A 10,569-nucleotide genomic window follows, 5' to 3' on the forward strand; every position below is an offset into this window, starting at 1 on the left:
TCATGGATTCACTAGCTCAAAAATTTCCATTTCGATAAATCTAAGATGAAATATTTCAACCTCAATTTTTCTTGACCTAAGACAGATAGCTTACACTTCACAGACTTCTCCTGCTTTGAGTTTTTTGTTTGTTGCAGTTGAAATAAGACAAGAAATTCCCACCCACAATTACTTGAGAAATCTCAGTTGGTAAAATCCCAACTGGAATCAGACTCTTATTGCACATGCTGTAAGTGTCAATGCATAAAGATGTGAACTTGTCATTTACAGTACATGGTGCACAATTGGTAAGTCTAAAGTTATCTAACACATTTTTGCTATGCATCCCCTACATTTTTTTAAGTTTCTCCAAGCAGAGACTTGATTTTGGTGGGTGTGTAAAGCATGATGTCAGGGCAAAGTCTATGTACACCTCTCTCTTTTCCTCTATAAAAACACACACCTGCCATACCCGCTCATCCTACGGCTGTGCTTAGCACGGGAAAGGGGGGCTCTTATTTAAAGGAATTTCATGCACAGCCATAAATAATTCAAACTAAAATATAGTACAGAGCAATTAAATGAACACAGTAAGATGCAGTAGATGTAGTATGCAGTAGATGTAGATGCAGTAAGATGCCCAGCTGTACTTTTTACATCCTTTTCTTGGGTGGGAGTGTTCAACCTAGTACTATACTCAAAACCTCTCCCCTTTTGGAAAGATCAGTACAGAGGTGCTGGATTTGGGCACAGAGGAGCAGCCAGAGAAAGGCCAGGGCCATGTGGGACACTGTCCTACCAAGTAAGAAGAGGTGATTGTGAATGTTAACTCAGTTACAAAATACTGGAAGTGCCTGTAAGTATTTTTTAAAGCAGCTTCAAAATAACTTTTCTGGATCAATATTATGAGTAAGAACAGGAAGTGCACACACTTCTCCTCCCATTCCCATCCCTTTTTGAACTTTGAAATTTTTTTCCGTCATGAAAACAAATTTTGCAGGTAGTTATGAACAGAGAGAGAAGATGTTCCCCTCTTTCCCACATTTCTGATTTCAGTCAACTTTACAAAACATTTCAGATGTTAAGATCAGAAGATTTCTCCTTTCAGAGACAAAACCAAGGGTTGATCCCAGTGGGAAGACAGTGGTAGCCTCCACCTCTGACCAGGATAAACTCAGAACCTTCACAGCACCAGCTTCTCATTCAGGGAGAGGTTTGGCCAGGGGTTACACACAGCCCAGACTCTGCCTTGGAGAGGTATGGTTATTAACATGGACTGACAGAAGCAGTTTACATTGGAAAGTGGAGGAGAAACCCAGCTAATCATTAGTTTGACTTTACAAAAAAAAAAAAAATTAATACAAGAGCAGTTTATGTTTAAACAGGTGTCCAGAAAAATACCAAGTGAAGCTGTCAAAGGCCCCATTGTAAATGTATTGATATAAAACTTTTCACAAGAGCTTTCATCCCACCTGCTCACAAAGGGCATGGACCTGAACACATGCCATCAGAGTTTTATTTCCACTAACTGTGTTAAACTTCTAAATGAAGTTTGCACAATCAACCAAAGATTTCACACACACTCCTGCACTTACTTTGTCTAATTCCATTGTTCTCAGTGAGGTAACTCAGAGCCTATAACAATGCTCCAACAACACAAAACCTACAGCTCAAATTAGAAGTGATGGAAAGAAGAGAACAGAACCTCTTAAAACACAGGCACCTATAATCCCAATGACCACTCAATATTAATGAGCACAAAATACAAATTAAAACCCATGTCCCATTTAATGGCAGCCTCTTGAGCTAACAAACATGAAGGGAGAGGAGCTTGTCTTTTCTTCTTTACCACCCCATAAATACAGTTTCCCATGGTATTTGCAAGCACAGCAAAGACAAGATTCAATGCAGATACCCTATTTAGGCAGCCCATAATCCCTGCAGCTCCTTACAAATCCTCTGCTGGTGGATGGTCTGTTTGGGATTAGTTCTTGAAGGGAAATGAGAGCAACCTTCAGGCTCCTCTGAACTCTGCAGGTCTCTGGTCAAACTGGCCAGAGGATCATCGTACCGTAACCGGCTCCCACATGGATTTCTGATTTGGTTTCTGGGGGTTTTTGGTTTGGTTTTGGGCAGGGGGGGGTTGTCCTTCTGCTACATAAATAAGCCTGGAAGAGGAGGAGGCCCAGAGCACGGAACAAGTATGCTAATGCCATATCATACCAACTGCCATGCCAACAGCAATCACACACACACGCCTGCTCACACGCTCCTGCCAAATAATCACTTCAGCAAACATCAACCACAGAGATTAGCAAAAGCATCTGACAACACACAAATCGGACAAGAAACACGGGCTGAAGGGACAGCTTAGCAAAGTGAGGATTTAGTTAAGTGAAATGACATGAAGTTCCCGAATCAAAGCTTGCAGCGTTTTTGGAAGACTGCTGAAAATCCTATCTGTTGGTTAGTAGATTTTTTCCATCCACCCGTCCCTAATGCATATCAGCTGCAGCCAGACAGGTTTCTAATAAAAGCAAGTGACTCTTGCACAAAGGAAAACATCTTCCTGGCCTCTGGGAAGGCAGCAATCCAAGCAAACCACCAGGCACTCAGGTGGCACAAGGTGTTGGGGAGCAACCACGGCATCTCAGGGGCTTTTCAGCACCACAAAGCAAGCTAAATCCCTACAGTAAAAGACTGGGTTTCCAGGTGAAACCATCCTAGGCAGAAAAAACTTCAAACTATTGAATTTGAGTGGAGTGGAGTGGGGAGGCTACTTTTAAACATGTAATTTTCATTGCTCAAACTAAAGGAACAAAGTGTTTTCCTACCAGATTTAAGGCAGAATATCAGAACAATCTATTATCTCTAATTTACTAAAAGATGCTTCACTTCAAAGGCACTTTCAATGATAGCAATGAGATTCTGCTGCAAGAAGCACAAGAAGAGACACAACCATTTAGCAGTATTATAGCACATTTGTGTCTTATTTTGAAGAATTTGTTGCCAAAACAAGGGAGGGGGTACTCTTTCTAAATCATAGACTGAATTATATATTCCTTATTCTGATGCAGCTCTTGCTGCAGCATCAACTTTGCCTGCATAATGTTTGTAGGACTTGTGTCTGGTTAAATATTAATCTCTGCTGGACTGCAAGAATATGATTTCTAGTGAGCTGAAAAAGAACTAAATGTTGAAATGGAAGAAGCTTGGTTGTCTGAAAGCAAGCTGTGACTTTGTAGCACCATTGCACAGACATCAGAACTCCCATTCTTCCATTCTCTTTCTATCAAGGCTGTCTAAATCACTTCCTATCACTTACTTCCAAAGACAATAAACTTTTCTTAAGAGACCTGTCCCTTACCATCTGACAAAGTGCCTAAATAAACATTACAGAAATGTTAAAATGGGAACTTTGAGACAATATCACTCTTTCCACCGTTGCTCACATGCTGTAAACCTGCTAAAAAAAAAAAAAAAAAAAAGAAGAAAAAAAAAGACAGAGCTCCTAAATAAGTTACCTTTAAAAACAAAGTTTTTGATACAACAAATATCCTTCCACGATGTATTGAGCACATTTTGGATGCTCCTATCACAGAGGAAAAGATGCTACAGACTGTGAGCCTTCTGTTCTTGGCTACAGATGGGTGCATACATTTGCAGTGCACTACTAAGGCTCCTTTGCACTTCGAGATGCATGATGTGTGAGGAGTAGAGCTAAAAAATAAATACATACATAAATGAATCTCTTGTTCTAGTGATCCAGTAGAAACAAGGAAGCCTTAAATGCAAGAGCCATATCATCTTTAGCTGGTTATAAAACTAATGCCACTATTTGCACGGCTCTGAGGAGAGAAAGAAACAAAAAAGAACAAAACAGGTTTTGTGCCTGATATCCACTGGAACTGAATCTGAGAAGTTAGTTCAGCTATTTCTGTGCAGGGAGCCTCTGGCTTCCACAGATACACATATATTTACTGTTTGTGTCAATGCACAAGGAATTCCATGTACCCATGGAGTCAAATTATCTGTTCTTCTGCCTTTTTAATACTTAGGGACAGAAAAGGCAAGAGTTAGATGCAGTTAGCAAAGTCAGATGATGAAGACAACAGCAGAGTTTCCTCTGTGCCTTAATGAGCTCAGAAGATCAAGACCAACTTAGCACTCCAGCCTAAGAAACAGTCTACCTCTACCTCATAGTCCTGTGCCTGTCCCCACTCAGCTGGACCAGCCTCCCTAAAGTACCCGAGTGTTGCCGCTGGTGCTGAATAGATCACACGAACACAGGTCGAGGTGTGGTGAAAGGAAGAGCAGAGTTTATTTTTCCTCCCAGGATTTATAGGTTTCTGACCACGGCCAGGGATTGGATGGTCAGGATAACACTTTCCCACTGCACTGGCCATGAGAGATGTCCATCACAAGATGTGTATCAGAAAGAATGTACACATATCTATGTTTACAGTTACTGTCCTGGGAAAGTCTTTAGAAAACTGTGTTAGCAAGCTCAGAAGCTGAGTTTTCAGGGCGACACCTGAGCATCAGCCCAGGTGTGTAAATGAAGCCTTCAGAAGGAAAGTAGAGCCCATCAAGTCTTGTCCCTCCAAATTGCTCTGTCTGGTTTTACTCATGAGAGGAGAGTTTTTGTACAGGTAGGGAATAACTCCCAAAATATTGTTTGAAGATGGCAAAAAATTCTCTTTCATTTATGTGGTTAGTTAGTTACCTGTAGACCAGTGTCAAAATAAGGATTTAGACTGAGGTATTAGAGAATTTTTCCTCTTTCTCTTCTCTCCCCACAGCCATTTGACACTGGTTTTATCCACAACTAAATGGGGGATGTTTACAAGGTCCAAGCTATGCTGAAACTGTGTAGAAACTAATGAGGAAGGAAGATTTTTATAACGCTCTCGTGAAACATTTAATGAGCTCTAAAATAGTGCTGGCAGGCCTCAAAGGAGAAAGGCCCAGTTTAAAATGGAACTTTGCAGTTTACTAAATGGCAGTGTGCAGGAGCCCCAAGCACTATTTATTTTCAAAGACTATTTTTATCAGAAAATACCCAACTCCTGTAACACTCCTCTGCTCTAAAAGTCTCTACCCCTCTGTTGCAGCTGCCATGCAATCAGTGGCACTTGCCAAGCAATGTGCTCTAAGGCCCAAAATAACACATTAATACATTTTTTTTTAATGTAATGGAACTGGATTTTGCCTCAGATATAGTTAGCTCAGCTCCTCACCTCCAGAGGTCACCCCCATTGAAACCAGAATGTGCCACTCCAGGAAGGCAAGGAAGGGCTTTTTGGAGTGGAGGGATATGGTGAGGGTGAAAATCCCCTGGCTTTATCAGGAATACAGCTCACTCTTTATTACATTCCCATTCCCCCTTCTCATCTCCCATCAAACTGCCTACAGCTGTGTTCTCTCAATCTTCAGCCTGAAAGACATGAAAAAGCAGTCTGCAAGACGACTACGGCCTTTTCAAAACTCACTCCCACACATATAGACAAGGAAGGAAATAAAGTTAAAAAATAAGAAAATCATCACAGTGCCACTGCAGAAGGTAGAGCCAAATATTTTAAATTGCACAGTGATCCTGTTTCTTGGAATAAAAGAAGGTGAGACCTATTGGCCAAGATTGTCTAGTTAGGGGAAGTCCTGTTGACCCTTTCTATCATAAGGTAAAACACTGCTGAAACAAACTGAACTACTTTAATACCACCATCTGCAACAGGTCCTTTTAAGTCTTCAAGGTCCTTACTTTTCACTAGGGGGAAAAAAAAATGTAGGAGCCTGAAGAGAGTCTGAAAAGTATTGACGAACTTGGCATCGCAAGATCAGTTCTTCTGGCAACTCAGAACAAGAAAAATATTAAGAAGCAAATTCCATACTGACTGCCAGCTCTTATTTCATGGGCTGGATCAAGCTCATGTTAAAGGTAGTGGGATTAAAGAGTTCTTCAGCTGATGACCACTTCTGTTCAACCTAAAATCAACAGTTTGCAAAGCATATTTAAATTTCTCAAAAAATCGACACAGTCTTTATTTAGTGCCCAATACTGCTGAGATGAGTACCAAGTAGTCAGTGCCCTGAAATGTACTGATACTCAGAAGATGTATCTTTTCTCATCTGGCTTCACTGCTGCTGTGTCAGTCCACAGAGACGCCACCATACCATTTCTTACGCAACCACTCTGCTCTGTGGGTTATTGTAGTAAAACAAAAACATCCACATTACAGAAGGAATTGCTGGCTCCTCTAATTCCATTTTTCCACAGTGCCTCAGCTGAAGAAATTGATGTCAGACAACTGCCTCAAATTTCCCCAAACTCCCCTCAAATACACATTGAGCACTCGACAATGCCCACTTTTCTATTTTCCTCTCCCCGGCTCCACTGGGGAGGACCCTCTGTGCATTCAGAGCAGCACAATGAAGAATGATTTCCAAAGCAGCAACTTGGAGCCATTGAGACTTGGATATCTTCAAAATGACTCTATTGTGCTCAAAGGATTCTAGACTACCCCAGCTACTCCAGAAAAAGAGTCTTTCTCCCCTTTCTCAAAACATCCATCCCTTGAGCCATCCCTGGAGTGCATTGTTGGGGCCAATTCCTTAGTGCAGCAAGTTCCATCAGTCAAAGCTCAACAGATACAAATAATATCAGGATATGGATATAAATTAGTGCGACAGAGCCTAAATAGTTTTGACAGGTTTAGTAAGTATATATAGCGACACAGAATGCTATTCCTGCTGTCAGACATCAATATGTAGACAGAAGATTGGGGGCACCATGGAAACTCAGAGACATAAGAGCGGTATTGATTGGATAGAAAACGAGGCTGCAATTTAAGCTTAAGGCTGCCAGAGATGCCAAGAATGGAGAATGACCTCCAGCAGTGAATTTTCAGCATAAGCTCCCTGTGAACAAGCCAGTCCAAGAAGGATAAATCAGGGACAAGCTCACCAGGGATATGGCTCAAGCGAGTGTCGGCTACCCTAAGCAGATGAGAATCACTCTATGCGTGCACGCGTTACAGTGACCTAGTTCGTTCAAAGACAGCATTTTGTATGGTTTATTATGGAGCCTTGGAACAAAGAGATTTCCTCAATTAAAGTCCTGAAATGCATCCTCTAAATGAAAATGCTTTTGATACACTGATCAGCAAGAGGTTGTAAATATCGAAGCAAAGCATACATTGTTAAAGACCAATTCCCACAGAAAATGCCACAGTTGGGAATGTAGGTAATGAGGGGGCCTGAACAGAGCAGAAGCAATGAGCCATGCCAGCTCCATCCCTAATGCCCTAGTCTTACACTAAAACACTTGTTATACCATAACACTAGATAAATTGTATTTTCCTTGACCAAAAAAACCCCAATGCACACAAACACACACACAGAAAAAAAAAAAAAAAAAAGTACAAGTTCAATGAGTGCATTTCCAGAGCTCCTGTAAAGAATTATTATTTAATTGTTATCTAAGGACTCAGGAACAACCATTCCCAGAACGAGCAAGAAGAAACAGAGGACGTGTCAAGAAGTACCTTGCCGAAGCCATAAGTGCTGGAAGTTCACTAAGTAATAATATTCACATTTGTGGCAGAAAGATTAATCTACACAAAACATCCATCAGTACAGCTGTGTCAGGAATAAGATAAGCCTCCCAAGTGTCCCCAGTGTCAGGCATATGGTACTGGGATAGCAGCACTATGCTTTGTAATCCTATAGTAAGACAAACCCTTCTGCTGGCAAGGATGCATCAGCCACAGACTGCATCTCAAGTAACTGGGGATAGACATCTGGATAATTGCAAAAAACCCCGTTTTTCTCAGGCCACTTCTACACTATAAACAAATATTTACCATTTGTAACAGAAAGATTTGTTGCTGGCTTCTCTTTTTCCCCCACCCGAGAGCTGGCTCTGGAGTAAAGTTGGCGAGTTTCTGTCTTTCACCCAAAGCTTCATACATGAAAAAAATCACTGGAGAGTTTAGCTTAGCCAGGAGACAAGTGTATGTTAAATCTCCACTTTCCTTCTCTTTAGCAGAAGTCACTGAATTATGCAGCAGGAATTGGTTTTGCTGCTTTTTGGAGTCGATAATAGGGGTTTGGGTTTTTTGGGTTTTTTTAGTCCAATGAAGTACCCTCTCCATGCACTTCCAAATTTTCTTTCCTACAGCAAACTAACAAATTTTGTCACAAATACACCAGTTCCTTTTTCTCTTCAAACTATTTCTCATGATCAAAAATTCAGACTTTTTTTTTTTATATATACTTATTCCTTTTCAAGGAAGAAAACTGAAACAAAACAAACACACAGAAAAATTAAATTTGTTTTGTAATCAGCTCAAGAACACTGCTCAGAACACTTAAAAACCCAAGTATTTCTTTGTAACAACTTTTAATTTCCTTCCCTCTTTCTCTCTCCATCCCTTCCCTTCTCCCTAATACAGTAAGTTAACACACACAGGCTAATTCTTGTTCCAAAAGTTGAGCTTTGCTAAAAGCTAAAAAAAAATAAATAAATAAAAAATAAAAGAAAAAATTCAGTGCCCAAAGGGAAAACAAGGTAGGACATCAACTCAAGAGCTGATGAGCCACAGGTGAAGTGTTCCTCTACCATAATACAAGTCATTGCAAGCAAACGGGGTCCAGCTAAAACACCACTCTCCGTAGCCGCAGGGTAATCTCACAGGGGAAGATTTAACTTCTGTCACAAACATTTCCCCAGCGCTTCCAAGAGCCAGCCCTTCTCTCTCTCTCGGGTGCACATCCCAGCAGCCAGCTCCCGAGGGTACCAGGAGCTGAAGGCACAGCAGACATTCAGCACCAAGGCAAAGCCTTCCACCGGCAGTGGAAGAGAGGTGCGACAGGCAGTGGACATTGTAGAAGGAGCAGGTGAGCTCCCGCAGAATGAGCACTGCCTCTCCCCTATGAAAAGTTGTACTTTGAAAAAGGAGAGAAGAAAAGGGGTAAGGAGTTCGAAGAACCGAGGCTGGAGACCATGAAACATTTGCAGAACATGTAAGTTCAACGAAGAGGAAAATGTGTTTTCACCATCGTTAACTCGGATTTTCCCCCATCCTATTCCTCCCCACCCGGAGGAAGGAGAAGACACAAACTAGCTACGGCAGTTTTAGATAGACCGATCAGCACTTGCTAGATTTACTTGTTTCACCAGAAGTAAACTAGGGATAAGAAGGCAAAGTCCCAAGAAAAACATCAGCCGAAGAAGCGCTGGGTCTGAAGGTACAATTCAAACCCGCGAGTCTCAGCCGGGACGTTCCTGGCACAGGATAACCCGGACCCGCAGGGCTTTTGCCGCTCCGCTGCCCTTTTGTGCTCTCCAAGGGGACCTGCCCGAACACTCCTGCCTCCCTTCCCCGCTGGGTCCCGTCACCCAGCGCCAGCCGTGTCCCTGCCAGCCCGCGCTGGCATTTCCACTCTGCAGGGCGCGGCCGGGGCAGCGCTCCCCTCGCTGTCCCGCTCCTGGCCCCTGGCACAGCTCAGCCCCGGGCCAGGTGTCTCCGGGGGCTCAGGTGCGCTCCCACCCAGCCCCACGGGGCCCTGCAGGGCCAGGCGTGCCGGAGCCAGGCAGGGACGGGGGAAGCGCCTCCCGCTCTGCCCCGGGGGGACGAGAGCTGAAGGCAGCATCCCCCGGGCAGAGCCCGGCAGTCCCCGCCGCCGCCTCGGACTTACTTCGGGCGGCAAAAAGCTCTTCTCCCGCAGCTGGAAGGGGCGAGCCTGGAGCGTCCCCGGTGAGCAGCGGCCGGTGCTGCTGCTGCTGCTGCTGCGGCCGCGCGTCCCTGCGCTTCCCCACGGACGGGCTCCCGGCCGCCGCCTCACGCCCGGCTCCCTCTCCCGCCGGAGCCTTCTCGCACAGCTTTTTATACTGCAGGCAGGGAACCTGATCCGCGCTTTGACTCCCGGGCTGCGGCGAGAGGAGGGAAGGGAGGCAGGCGGGCGCCGGGGCAGAGCGAGCGGCCGCGCTGCCCCCTCGTGTGATGCGGAGGGGCCGCGCCCGCCGGGCGGGTCACCCGCGGGGCAGCCTCGCCCCCGCCGGGGCTGGGCGGCCGGGGGCGGGACGGGGCCGTGCCTCCCCCCCCTCCCCTCCTCCCCCTTCCCCTCCCTTCCCCACCTCTCCTCTCCTCTCCCCGCTCCCGGGAGGAGCGCACCGGGGAGAGCCCGGTGGGGAGCTGCTGCAGCGCGGTTCGCCCCAGAGCCCCTCCCGGGCTTGTTAGCCCAGGCAGCTCGCCCTCCTCTTCATCACCCAGGCGGAGGGACAGGCACCTCGCCCCGCAGCCCGGGACTTCAGCTGCCCTTGCAGGTACAATCGCCCACGGCAGCTTTTGCTGTCAGAGTTTAGAGCGCTCTAAGTGCGGCCTCGCTCACTTCCAGCTCCCGTTCTGACCACGGGAGTGATAGGCTGGAAGTACTGCTAGGGAGTGGGAAACAAGAAAAAAAATAAATAAAAAATTAAAAACCCACAGCCTACCCCCTTCTCCCCCAACCCCCCAGCCCCCTGCCCCCAGCTTTTAATTTCAGCTTGGCCTAAAAGTGCTGTGAGAACAACTTTTGCCATGCCATTTC

At 44.9% G+C, this 10,569-nt stretch overlaps 1 protein-coding gene across 1 annotated transcript in view; it reads right to left on the bottom strand.

Annotated features, from left to right (window-relative positions):
* PTN (pleiotrophin) overlaps positions 1-10,037 on the bottom strand; it is a 69,899-nt gene extending 59,862 nt beyond the window's left edge. Inside the window, exon 1 of the mRNA XM_086884900.1 lies at positions 9,679-10,037. The gene's annotated coding sequence lies outside the window, so the exon portion shown is untranslated. The remainder of the gene's footprint in view (positions 1-9,678) is intronic.
* Positions 10,038-10,569: the final 532 nt, after the last annotated feature.

Source organism: Cyanistes caeruleus, chromosome 4, assembly GCF_971803275.1.
Source record: "Cyanistes caeruleus chromosome 4, bCyaCae1.hap1.1, whole genome shotgun sequence".
NCBI lineage: Eukaryota > Metazoa > Chordata > Aves > Passeriformes > Paridae > Cyanistes > Cyanistes caeruleus.